The following is a 13507-nucleotide window of genomic DNA, read 5'->3' as shown; positions in this document are numbered from 1 at the left end:
GACTTGAGTTACCTCTTGTTCGTTCAGCATTCCTATGGGGTAAATAATGGGGAAAGAATGGGGTTTTGGGATAAACGTCGAAAATAGGGCCAGGGTAACACAGGCCTAGGAGATCGTATACGTTTTGTTCTATGAGATAATCAGGGTTGGGGTCAATGCTATTGAAATTCCAGTCAAATCAGGAAGTACAATGAAATTCAAACTCTTCCAATGCTTTTCAATGAGGAACATTTGTAATTGGAATTTAGGCTTCATGTGCTTTTTATGCTTGTCTTGAGTACATAAAGGCTTAAACAATTCACAAAAGGTGACATTAGCTGATAAATGATCTCACAGTACAAAACATATAATATCTCCTAAGCCTGCGTTTAGACAAAAACCACATTCATTTCCTCATATGCTTTGACCAACAAGCCATGACTTTAATTCACTCTTGCTTGTGGTTGTTATTGTCCTGAGCAGCGCCCCCGTGTGGCAGAGAGAATAACCGCAGTTTTCTGTGCAGCTGGAAACTGAAGTAGGCACTGTCCTGCGGATCTAGGGAGTGAGCCAGGGCCAGGTTGGCCGACAGACTCCCCGCCAGCAGCAGCCTGTTCAGGGGCAGGGAGGAGCCACAGGTGACCCAGGTGGACGAAGAGACACTGAGCCAGAAGGTCTCCCATACCAAGGCACTCATAATAAACCTGAGGAGATGGAGGGATGTAAGAGAGAGGATAGCGGGAGACAGGAGAAAGGGGAAAATAACTTATAGCAGATATTAAACAGTTATATTTCATTAGAAGGATATTCGCAATCATTATATTGCTGACGAATGAATCATTTCATTAGGGTAATTCCAGCTTTGGCATCACATCAAAGAGAGATACATTGTATGCCTAATTATAGTAGTATTTGGAATTTTATAAGAGCGTGGGAGAGGGACAATGATAAAATGTTATGCATGAAAATGCTTTGGTGTAACCAGTGTCATTGTGAACAGTATCACTTCCTCCACTGTCCCCTTACTGGCCTCAAATGTGTGGTCCTCTGATCGCAAGCACATGTGACTGTGATCTCACTCTGTTACATCTGCATGGGTTTTCTTTACCTGCTTGATGCTGATGGGGGTCACCTTGGGGTCATGATAGGAGCTACACCAAATTATTGATGTATTATAATAATTTATTATGCTTATGTTGTATAATAGAAGGGGAAGGGCTATAAGACCCTCCCCCACTACATTTATAGGGTCCTGGACCACAGATTAGCAATATATGCATTATAAGGTTTAACATTGTTCCACAGCTCTTTTCTAGTTTCTGCCTCTTATAAGAAACGGTCTGAGCAGATGTGTGAGCCATTGCAGTCAAAACAGGGTGTCTGTGAGAAAGCACCTCAAGGCTAAAAGGGATACATAGACACAGACCCCTGCAGGGGAGTAAATAGATAAGAGACAAGTCAGGGAACAAGGAACCTTCCCTAACAATGCCCAGTAGTTCAGGATAGTCAAAGATCAGCGGTATACTGCAGATGATGGACCAGCAGAGGAAGTGCAGGGTGAAACAGAGCAGGGTAAACCAGGTATTCCATGGGTCATTATTTATTGACCCCAGACAGGGAGCCTCCGTCACAGGCTGCCCGTAATGCATCAATATCTAGAACACGGACAACACAAGACAGTGAATTAGGACAGCAAAAGGGGTGTTCAAATGTAAAATTGTCTCTCATAATTGCCCATTTTTGAAGACTATAAGATTTTATAAGTGTGTGTGTCTGTTACCTGGAGAGCCAGAGGAGCGGTGGAGCAGTACATGGCCAGGTTCAGTACCCCCAGGACAGACTGACAGGCCTGCTTGACAATAGCCCAGGCCAATAGGTTGTGCTGGACAGTTAAAAGAGCCAGAAGCCCTAGATCCACAACCACAGACTTGAGAACAGAGCTGTCCCGCAAGGCTACAGACCATGGTACATAATCTACATTCGGAAAGTATTCAGACCCCTTCCTTTTCCCCACATTTTGTTACATTAAGTACAGAGAGATCCTTGATAACCTTCTCCAGAGCACTCAGGACCTCAGACTGGGGGCGAAGGTTCAACTTCCAACAGGACAACGACCCTAAGCACACAGCCAAGACAACACAGGAGTGGCTTCGGGACAAGTCTCTGAATGTCCTTGGGTGGCCCAGCCAGAGCCCGGACTTGAACCCGATCGAACATTTTCTGGAGAGACCTGAAAATAGCTGTGCAGCGACACTCTCCATCCAACCTGACAGAGCTTGAGAGGATCTGCAGAGAAGAATGTGAGAAACTCCCCAAATACAGGTGTGCCAAGCTTGTAGCATCATAACCAAGAAGACTCAAGGCTGTAATCACTGCCAAAGGTGCTTCAACAAAGTACTGAGTAAAGGGTATTGTGTGTAGACTGATGAGGGAAAAAAAGACGATCCGTTTTAGAATAAGGCTGTAACGTAACAACATTTTGAAAAAGTCAAGGGGTCTGAATACTTTCTGAAGGCACTGTGTATAAAGTGTAGAAATATGGAGAGAGGGATATGATAAGGACATGGTGTGGTAGGTTAAGTACTGATTATCAGTGCAAGAAAACAGCAAATTCTTGGAGTAAAGTATAACGATGAATTCCCATTGTTGAAGTGACATTGTTAGCCTGGGCACTAGTCTGGGCCCGGTTTCCCAAAAGCATCTTCAGGCTAAATTCATCACAACTACGATGGTTTTGGGAAACCGGGCCTTTTTCAGCTAAATTTGTTTAGGTCTATAATTATAATTATTAAACCAGTCTTTGTTATTGGATGGTTAAACTGTATTAGATCAACAAAAATGTATCGCCCATCGTGGGGCTCGAATCAACGACCCTGAGATTAAGTCTCATGCCCGACTGCACAATTCAGCTAAACGCTTTTGTGCCCAGTGTGAATTAAGAGGAAGGGGAGAATACTTTTGAGTATGATGCGGTATATACAGTTAAATAAACACCACAGAGGGACCAACAATTGAACACAAATGATTACAATTATATATAATTAACTGAAAATGGAGAGCAACTGATCGCTTGCACCATCAGAAAGGCCAGGCGTAAGGAGCAGAGGACGGGGATGACTGACAGACAGCCGAGCATAGGTGTGGAGTTCAAAGACAGAGGCCCAGCCGGGCACAGGTGTGGAGGTGCCGGGCATGGGAGTCGAAGGCACGGACAGAGGCTCAGCCGGGCACAGGTGTAGAGATCACAGACAGAGACCCAGCCGGGAACGGGTGTCGAGGGCACGGACAGAGGTCCAGCCGGACACAGGTGTCAAGGCCACAGACAGGAGCCAAGCTGATGGTGGAGTAGCCCATACAGGAGCAGAGGACTGATGCCGGTAGAGATTTGGACTGGATGCTGGATGGTGGGGTGGGACCTCCAGGTATTCCTTGAAAGTAATCTGATGGGCAGCATGTTTTTTTTGCGTCAGTCTTCATTGATGTGATCAAATACCCAGCATACCACAGTGCCTTTTCAACCACCCAAGGTCTGCTTCTTGTAAAGGCTGAACTGAACAATAAGTGACTCCAAAATGACATAATACATTATTTAACAATCATTTCTATTGGGCACTGTGGCAGACGGCAGGGAGAGGTGAGGGGAGTGGTTATTGAAGTGAGATATCTTGCAGCCTGCTGGCTCCACCCCCGAGCCTTATATGGACTTTCTGCCCCAACGAGGAGAGGCTGCTTGTTAAGCCAGGGAGTGCTTGGGATAAAGGAGGAAGCAGCCTGCACAAAGAGGCAGAGTAAAGAGAGAACAAAGTGCATTCATCTTTGCGTGCTAGGAATATGGGACAAAATACTAAAATACTTTTGACTACTTTAAAACACGTGAATTTGTCGCAATAATTGTGGTCCACTAAAATGGGGGGGACTATGTACAAAAAGTGATGTACTTTCTAAACGGTTGACCCGACATGTATGAAAATATCCTTAAATTAAGCTGACAGTCTGCACTTTAACCTCATACATAATTTCAAATCCGAAGTGGAGTACAGAACCAAAACAACAACCAAACATTTTGACTATCCCAATACTTTTGATGGTCGCCTCGCTTCAGGTCCTTAGGAAACTATGCAGTAATTATTTTTTTTATGTATTTATTACATTGTTAGCCCAGAAAATCTCAAGTGTTATTACATACAGCCGGGAAGAACTATTGGATATAAATGCGACGTCATCTTAGCAACATTACGACCAGTAATACAACTTTCCCGAAGCGGATCCTTTGTTCGGACCACCCTGGACATGGGATCTAATCCCAGAGGCCGACACAAAACATCGTCACGGCAGGAGAGGCAGACATTAGAGATTGTAACATTCTCTGTTTCACGGAAACATGGCTCACTCGGGATATGTTGTCAGAGTCGGTACAGCCACCTGGGTTCTTCATGCATTGCGCCGACAGAAACAAACATCTCTCTGGTATGAAGGGCGGGGGTGTATGCATTATGATTAACGACTCATGGTGCAATCATAACATACAGGAACTCAAGTCCTTTTGTTCACCTGACCTAGAATTCCTTACAATCAAATGCCAAACCGCATTATCTCCCAAGAGAATTCTCTTCGATTATAGTCACCCCCCCAAGCAGATACCTTGTCGGCCCTGAAAGAACTTCACTGGACTCTATGTAAACTGGAAACCATATATCCTGAGGCTGCATTTATTGTATCTTGGGATTTCAACAAAGCTAATCTGAAAACAAGGCTACCTAAAATTTACCAGCATATCGAATGCGCGACAAGATCTGGTAGTGTTCTCGACCATTGCTACTCTAACTTCCGTGACACATACAAGGCCCTTCCACTCCCTCCCTTCGGCAGACTCCATTTTGTTGCTCCTCGCCTATAGACAGAAACTAAAACAAGAAATGCCCGTGCTCAGGTCTATCCAAAGCTGGTCTGACCAATCGGATTCCACGCTTCAAAATTGCTTCCATCACATGGATTGGGATATGTTAGCCTCAGACAACAACATTGACGTATACGCTGACTCAGTGAGTTTATTAGCAAGTGCATCGGAGATGTTATACCCCCTGTGATTATTAAAACATTCTCTAACCAGAAACCATGGATTGATGGCAGCATTCGTGCAAAACTGAAAGCGCGAACCACCGCTTTTAATCATGGCAAGGAGACTAGAAACATGACCGAATACAAACAGTGTAGTTATTCCCTCTGCAAGACAACCAAACAAGCAAAGCGTCAGTATAGAGACAAAGTAGAGTCGCAATTCAACGGCTCAAACACGAGACGTATGTGGCAGAGTCTACAGACAGTCACGGATTGCAAAAAGAAAACCAGCCCTGTCGCGAACATTGAAACCTTGCTCCCAGACAAATTTAACAACTTCTTTGCTCGCTTTGAGGACAATACAGTGCCACTGACACGACCCGCTACCAAAGCCTGTGGGCTCTCCTTCTCCGTGGCCAACGTGAGTAAAACATTTAAACATGTTAACCCTCGCAAGGCTGCCGGCCCATATGGCATCCCTAGCCGCGTCTTCAGAGCATGCGCAGACCAGCGGCTGGTGTGTTTAGACATATTCAATCAATCCCTATCCCTGTCTGTTGTCCCCACATGCTTCAAGATGGCCACCATTATTCCTGTTCCCAAGAAAGCTAAGGTAACTGAACTAAATGACTATCATCCCGTAGTGCTCACTTCTGTCATCATGAAATGCTTTGACAGACTAGTCAAGGATCATATCACCTCCACCCTACCTGATACCCTAGACCCACTCAAATTTGCTTACCGCCCCAATAGGTCCACAGATGATACAATCGCCATCACACTGCACACTGCCCTATCCCATCTGGACAAGAGGAATACCTATGCTGTTAATTGATTACAGCTCAGCATTCAACACCATAGTACCCTCCAAACTCATCATTAAGCTTGAGACCCTGGGTCTCGACCCCGCCCTGTACAACTGGATCCTGGACTTTCTGATGGGCCGCCCCCAGGTGGTGAAGGCAGGAAACAACATCTCCACTCCGCTGATCCTCAACACTGAGGCCCCACAAGGGTGCGTTCTCAGCCCTCTCCTGTACTCCCTACTCACCCATGTCTGCGTGGCCATGCACGCCTCTAACTCAATCATCAAGTTTGCAGACGACACAATAGTGGTAGGCTTGATTACCAACAATGACGAGACGGCCTACAAGGAGGGACTGGGCCCTCGGAGTGTGGTGTCAGGAAAATAACCTCTCTCAACAAAACAAAGGAGATGATCGTGGACTTCAGGAAACAGCAAAGGGAGCACCCCCCCATCCACATCGACAGAACAGTAGTGGAGAAGGTGTAACATTTTTTAAAGTTCCTTGGCATACACATCACGGACAAACTGAAATGGTCCACCCACACAGACACCGTGGAGAAGACGCAACAGTGCCTCTTCAACCTCAGGAGGCTGAAGAAATTTGGCTTGTCACCTAAAACACTCAAACTTTTAAAGATGCACAATCGAGAGCATCCTGTCGGGCTGTATCACCGCCTGGTACGGCAACTGCACCGCCCTCAACCGCAAGGCTCTCCAGAGGGTAGTGCAGTCTGCACAACGCATCACCAGGGGCAAGCTACCTGCCCTCCAGGACACCTACAGCACCCGATGTCACAGCAAGGCCAAAAAGATCATGAAGGACAACAACCACCTGAGCCACTGCCTGTTCACCCCGCTATCATCCAGAAGGTGAGGTCAGTACAGGTGCATCAAAGCTGGGACCGAGACTGAAAAAAAGCTTCTATCTCAAGGCCATCAGACTGTTAAACAGTCATCACTAACATAGAGAGGCTGCGGCCAACATACAGACTCAAATCTCAATCTCAGTTGTTTGACAATGCATATCTGTGCGTATTGCTCAGGGTCTAGAATCCAAGCTATATGCACTAATGTTGTTGTTTTGTAGAAAACCTTTGTTGATACCACAGATGGAACAATGAGCAAGATTTTTCACCGGATATATAAATGTGAAGCATCCAGTTGGTGTTTCCACTCACTACCAAATATGGTGACAAGAGGAAGCCTAGTGGCCGGCAGTGGGAGAAGATGGAGCGAGATGGATTTTGGCCGACATTCTGCAAATTTTCTCATTAATGAAAAATTTGATGTCAATACAGTTTTCTGTTTCCAAAACTACAATCTATTACAAACAGAATGGACTAAGTATGTAGACTATACTCTTTGCCAAAGTTTCAAAAAATTATTTAGAGGGAGTGCAAGGGCGTATTGAGTTATTGCACACACGATTAACATAGTAGGCGTTCCCTAACGGAAATATGCAAATACATGCTAGACCACGCCAATAGGAGGCTGGTAACTCTAATGAACTTATCCTCTGCAGCAGAGGTAACTCTGGGTCTTCCTTTCATGTGGTGGTCCTCATGAGAGCCAGTTTCATCCTAGCGCTTGATGGTTTTTACGTTCAAATATTTTTTATTGAACACACACAAGGTAGGTACAAAATAAATAATACAAAATGACATACAGAACAAGGACAGGCAGAAAGAAAGTGGGCAGATGTTGTAATAAGCCAAGACCTCAGAAAAAATTTGTACACCTCCACAAGTCTGGTTCCTCCTTGGAAGCAATTTCCAAATGCCTGAAGGTTCCACGTTCATGATAACATAACCTGAAAGGCCGCTCAGCAAGGAAGAAGCCACTGCTCCAAAACCGCCATAAAAAAGCCAGACTACGGTTTGCAACTGCACATGGGGACAAAGATCGTACTTTTTGGAGAAATGTCCTCTGATCTGATGAAACAAAAATACAACTGTTTGGCCATAATGACCATCATTATGTTTGTAGGAAAAAGGGGGAGGCTTGCAAGCCGAAGAACACCATCCCAACCGTGAAGCATGGGGGTGGCAGCATCATGTTGTGGGGGTGCTTTGCTGCAGGAGGGACTGGTACACTTCACTAAATAGATGTCATCATGAGGAAGGGAAATTATGTGGAAATTATGCAACATCTCAAGACATCAGTCAGGAAGTTAAAGCTTGGTCGCAAATGAGTCTTCCAAATGGACAATGACCCCAAGCATACTTCCAAAGTTGTGGCAGAATGGCTTAAGGACAACAAAGTCAAGGTATTGGAGTGGCCATCACAAAGCCCTGACCTCAATCCTATAGAAAATTTGTGAGCAGAACTGAAAAAGCGTGAGCGAACAAGGAGGCCTACAAACCTGACTCAGTTACACCAGCTCTGTCAGGAGGAATGGGACAAAATTCACCCAATTTATTGTGGGAAGCTTGTGGAAGGCTACCCAAAACGTTTGACCCAAGTTAAACAATTTAAAGGCAATGCTACCAAATACTAATTGAGTGTATGTAAACTTCTGACCCAGTGGGAATGTGATGAAAGAAATAAAAGCTGAAAAAAATCATTCTCTCTACTAATAAGATACATTTTTTTGCCAAAATTAGTCTGTAAGAGACGAGTTGTTTTTGGGGTTGGTTAATCCGTTTAGGGAATCAGACACTCCCAGGATTATCAGAAGCGTGTCTGGGTCAAGTCTCCAGAACTTGAGAGAGGATCTTAAAAATTCCACACCAATAACCATACAAGTTAGAGCATAGGGCAAAGCAGTGGAATAGTGTACCCTGCGCAACATGACATTTATCACACATAGGGGATATAATCAGGAAATATCCTATGCACCTTAAGTTTGGAGTAGTGTAATCTGTGTAATACCTTGAATTGTATGAGACGATGTCTGAAGTTAATGGAGCTGGTGTGGATATACTCCAAGCTATCTTCCCAGTCTGCCACAGAAATGGCAGTCCCTAGTTCTTCCTCCCATTTTACCTTAATGGTGTCTGTAGAAGGTGTGCTAACAGATTGAAAAGCATCATATAGACAAGATATCAGTTTGTCTGAGGTGGGGCATCTTTTTATGCATCCGTCAAACATGGAAGGTTTAGCGTTCCCAAATGTCGGAAGGTATTTTCATAGTCTCTAATCTGTAGGTATCTGAAAAAATTTATTCTGGGAAGATTATAAGTTTCCCTCAGCAACTCAAAGGAGGCAAAGGTCCCTTCTATATATAGATCCTCTATGGTATTGATCCCTAGCTCTCCCCATCGCTCAAAGGTGTTATCAAGGTTAGAGGGGACAAAGCAGGGATTCCTGGCAACAGGGAGCATGAATGATATTGGTCTAAGGTCAAAGTAGACTTTAATTTGCTTCCAGATACGGACTGTGCTATGTATAATAGGATTGTTACGATAAAGTGACATCTCCATATTGACAGGTGACAAAATCACAGCACCAATAGAGAAGGGGTGACACTCCTCACGCTCCATACTAAGCCAGCTGGATGACGGAAGTGCATCATCCAGCAAAAACGTAACAGCGTGGAGGTTAGCGGCCCAATAGTAAAATATGAAATATGGGAGAGACAATCCTCCTTTCATCTTGGACTTACAGAGGTGTTTTTTACCTATCATGTGTGTTTTATAATCTCAGATGAATGGATTGATAATTGAGTCCAGTTGTTTATGAAGTGACTTAGGTATGGATACTGGGATGTTCTGGAATAGGTAGAGCAGTTGTGGGAGGAAGACCATTTTAATGGCATTAATTCTTCTGAGCAGAGAAATTGGGAGAGTTCTCCAAAATGATGTTTGCCTTGAGTTTTGGTATCAGAGAGGGGATATTCTCTTTTAATAGTGAGGAGTATTGTTTGGTAATTACAATTCCTAGGTAGGTACATTTTTCAGAAGATAACTAACCAAGAGGTGTTTTGCAACCGTATGGGCATTTATTCGCTCGTTCCAATTTATTCTGTATCCCGAGAAGGTACCAAACAAATTAATCAAATGAAGAATAACTGGAATACTAGATTGGGGTTCTGTTACATAGAGGAGAATGTCATCTGCGTATAGAGAAATCTTATTTAGAGTATCTTTAGTATTATAGTCGTGTATTGCTGCATGAGATCTGATCACCTGAGCGAGAGGTTCAATAATTAGAGCAAAGAGCATAGGCGACAGTGCACAACCCTGCCTTGTCCCTCTATAAAGGTTAAATCGGGGTGACAATGATTGGTTAGTGAGTATTCTCGCACAGGGGTTCCTATATAAAAGCTGGATCGAATTTATGAACCCATCTCCAATATTACATTTCTGTAGGACCTTGAAAAGATAGGACCACTCAACTTAGTCAAAGGCTTTTCGGCGTCAAGAGATATAAGCGGTTAGGATCTGCTTTAGATGTATATAGAGTCTTGTAAAACTGACGGAATCTGTCATTGATGTCTTTGGGGGAAGAGAATAATTCCCCAGAAGCAGATTTAACTTTGTGAATCATTTGGTCACTCTCAGCTTTTCGAAGTTGTCTGGCGAGTAATTTGTGTGGTTTGTCACCAAACTGAAAATATTTGTGCTTGGCATAGGGAAAAGATTTAGCAATTTTAGCTGAGAGAATCTGATTATACTCTAATTTTAAAGAGGTAATTTTTTTATGTTTCTCTATAGATGGATGGCTAGCATTCTCCCTATCCAGTTAGTGAATTTGTCCCTCCAATTCTACAATTTTTTCTCTGTTTTGCATACTCCTGGCAGCCTGAAAGGAGATGATACTGTCAGTCCTGCTCCAAGGCCAGAGCCTCCCTCTGCACCAGTGCCCAGTCCAGGCATGGCGCCCAGTCCTGCTCCATGGCAGGAGTCTTCCTCTGCACCAGTGCCCAGTCCAGGCACGGTGCCCAGTCCCGCTCCAAGGCCGGAGCCTTCCTCTGCGCCGGTGCCCAGTCGAGGCACAGCGGCCAACTCAGCTCCATGGCCGGAGACTTTCTCTGCGCCGAGGTCCAGTCCGGGCACGGCGTTCTACCCGGCTCCATGGCCGAACCTGTGGTCTGGGCAGGGCCAAAGTCCCGCACCAGAGCCACCACCGATGCTGGCGGATCCACGAGCGGAGTGGGTACTTCGGCGCCACCGATGCTAGATGCCCACCCGGACCCTCCCCTATAGAGTCAGCTTTTGCGGCCGGAGTCCGCACCTTTGGGGATGGGTACTGTCACGCCCTGACAGTCCAGACCTTTTATTCTCTATGTTGGTTAGGTCAGGGTGTGACTAGGGTGGGTTATCTAGGTTGTTTTAGGTCTATGTTGGCCTGGTATGGTTCCCAATTAGAGGCAGCTGTTTATTGTTGTCTCTGATTGGGGATCATATTTAGGCAGCCATTTCCCCACTGGTTTTTGTGGGATCTTATTTTGAGTGAGTGCATGTAGCACCTCTGTCGTCACAGTTCGTTGTTGGTAAGTTTCAGTAATAAAATATGTCGAACCGATATAACGCTGCGCTTTGGTCCGAATGCTCCTACGACGGTCTTGACAGATACAGCCTCTCAAATAAGTCTTCAGTGTTTCCACAATAATGCCGTAAGTCTCTGTGTTGTCGTTGGTATCAAAGAAAAATGTAATTTGGTCTTTAAAATGTTCACAGAATGTTGGTTCTGTGAGGGGCTGAGAATTCAACCTCCAGACCCTCTCATTTGATACGATGTCACCCAATCTCAGGGAGAAGGTGAGTGGACTGTGGTCAGAGATGATAATATCATGATACCTCACATTACAGGTATGGGGGAGTAATTTCGTGTAACAACCAAAAAGTAGTCAATTCGAGTATAAACATTGTGAACATGAGAGTAAATGGAGTATTTCCTACCCGTAGGGTTAGAGATCCTCCATATATCAAATAAGCTAGAATTTTTTATGTAGGTATTCAAGAATTCGCTTGAATAGGAGGTAGGGGTACGCCGGGTAGAGGATCTATCCAAATATTGGTCTAGCACACAGTTAAGGTCCCCTCCAATGACCAGGTTAGTATGGGAGATATCTGGAATCGGGCCAAGGACTCTTTTGAAAAAAGAGGGGTTATCAATGTTTGGCCTAAAGATATTCAGTAGAGTTACAGAAGTAGAGTGGATCTCTCCTATTACGATCACATAACGACCCTCTTTATCCGCAATAGTGGTTTTATGTAGAAAGGGAATTCCTTTCCGTACCAGAATCGCTGTGCCTCTCGTTTTGGCGGAGAAGTTAGAGTGATACACTTGCTCCACCGACCTACATTTAAGTCTGCTATGAGAATTGTTTTTCAGGTGGGTTTCTTGCAAAAATATAATATCGGACGAGAGTGCTTTCAAGTGGGCTAGGACCTTGCCTCTCTTAATTGGTTCGTTTAAACCCTTGACATTCCAGGAAGTAAATGTAAGTGCCGCCCTCCTCTCATTTGCAGTTTCTATGGTGGCCTGCATAACATGTAACTCAATAAAAAGGTAAGAAAGCGCACCAAACCATCACAGTCAGCATATGTAGCACCTACGCCCGAGCAGTATCCAACCGACCCCTCCCCCCGGCAAGCACCCTTAATCTCCACCCTGTCCCCCAACTTTCCCCAACATTTACCCTCCCCCCTACGCACCTTTAACAGGCATACACAAATAGGAGAGTAAAAAATATATAAAAATAAAAATAATAAACACATTTTCTAGGCCGATGCCAAAAAATGCATGGCGTGACCTCGAACAAGAGGTAAAACAAAAATAAAATCCCAACTATACGTTCACCTCTCACTATCCTAGAACTTTTACTAACATATGAACTGGGGAGGCTCTCGCATATAAAGTGTTCATTTATCATCTAATAAACCAAACAGAATAAGTTGCAATTTAAACATATTGCACACTTAAGTGTCATCCTGGGTCAATCCCTGAGATAAGCAAGATATAGCAGTGCAAGATTATAGTGCTAAGCATCGCCGGTCTAAACATGTCACGTCCTGACCTTAGGGAGCCTTTTTTATTCTCTATTTTGTTAGTTCAGGGTGTGACTTGGGTGGGCATATCTATGTTTCTATTTCTTTGTTGCCCTAGTATGGTTCCCAATCAGAGGCAGGTGTTTATCGTTGTCTCTGATTGGGGATCATACTTAGGCAGCCCTTTTTCCCACCTGTGATTGTGGGATCTTGTTTGTGTGTAGTTGCTTTCTGCACTGCATATAGCTTTACGTTCGTTTTCGTATTTTGTTGTTTTCCTGGTGTCATTTAAAATGAAGAAAATGTACGCCTACCATGCTGCACCTTGGTCCAGTTCTTCAGACGAGCATAACAAAACATAAACCATCAGCAACCGATATAGACAGCAGTACATTTACATATTGTGGATTACGGGATCGGAACAAGGATTTTGCTAAATTAAATGTACCCCCCAATCTAAAATAAATAAATAAATAAATATATATATATATATATATAAATATATATATATATATATATATATATATATATATATATAAATACACACATACATACATACACATGCAAGTATACACACATAGATATATACACAAACATTTATACCCCAAAATAATCATCTATACTAACTTAAAATATGCACATCAAATCAAATCAAATCAAATGTATTTATATAGCCCTTCGTACATCAGCTGATATCTCAAAGTGCTGTACAGAAACCCAGCCTAAA

The 13507-nt window shown here is 43.9% G+C and overlaps 1 pseudogene; it reads right to left on the bottom strand.

The window, feature by feature from the left end:
• Positions 1 to 427: 427 nt before the first annotated feature.
• Positions 428 to 6092, bottom strand: LOC106570148 (nurim-like; annotated as a pseudogene).
• Between the last annotated feature and the right edge of the window lie 7415 nt (positions 6093 to 13507).

Source organism: Salmo salar, chromosome ssa14, assembly GCF_905237065.1.
Source record: "Salmo salar chromosome ssa14, Ssal_v3.1, whole genome shotgun sequence".
NCBI lineage: Eukaryota > Metazoa > Chordata > Actinopteri > Salmoniformes > Salmonidae > Salmo > Salmo salar.
Note: the sequence above shows the minus strand (reverse complement) of the source record. Positions and strands in the feature narration are given on the sequence as shown.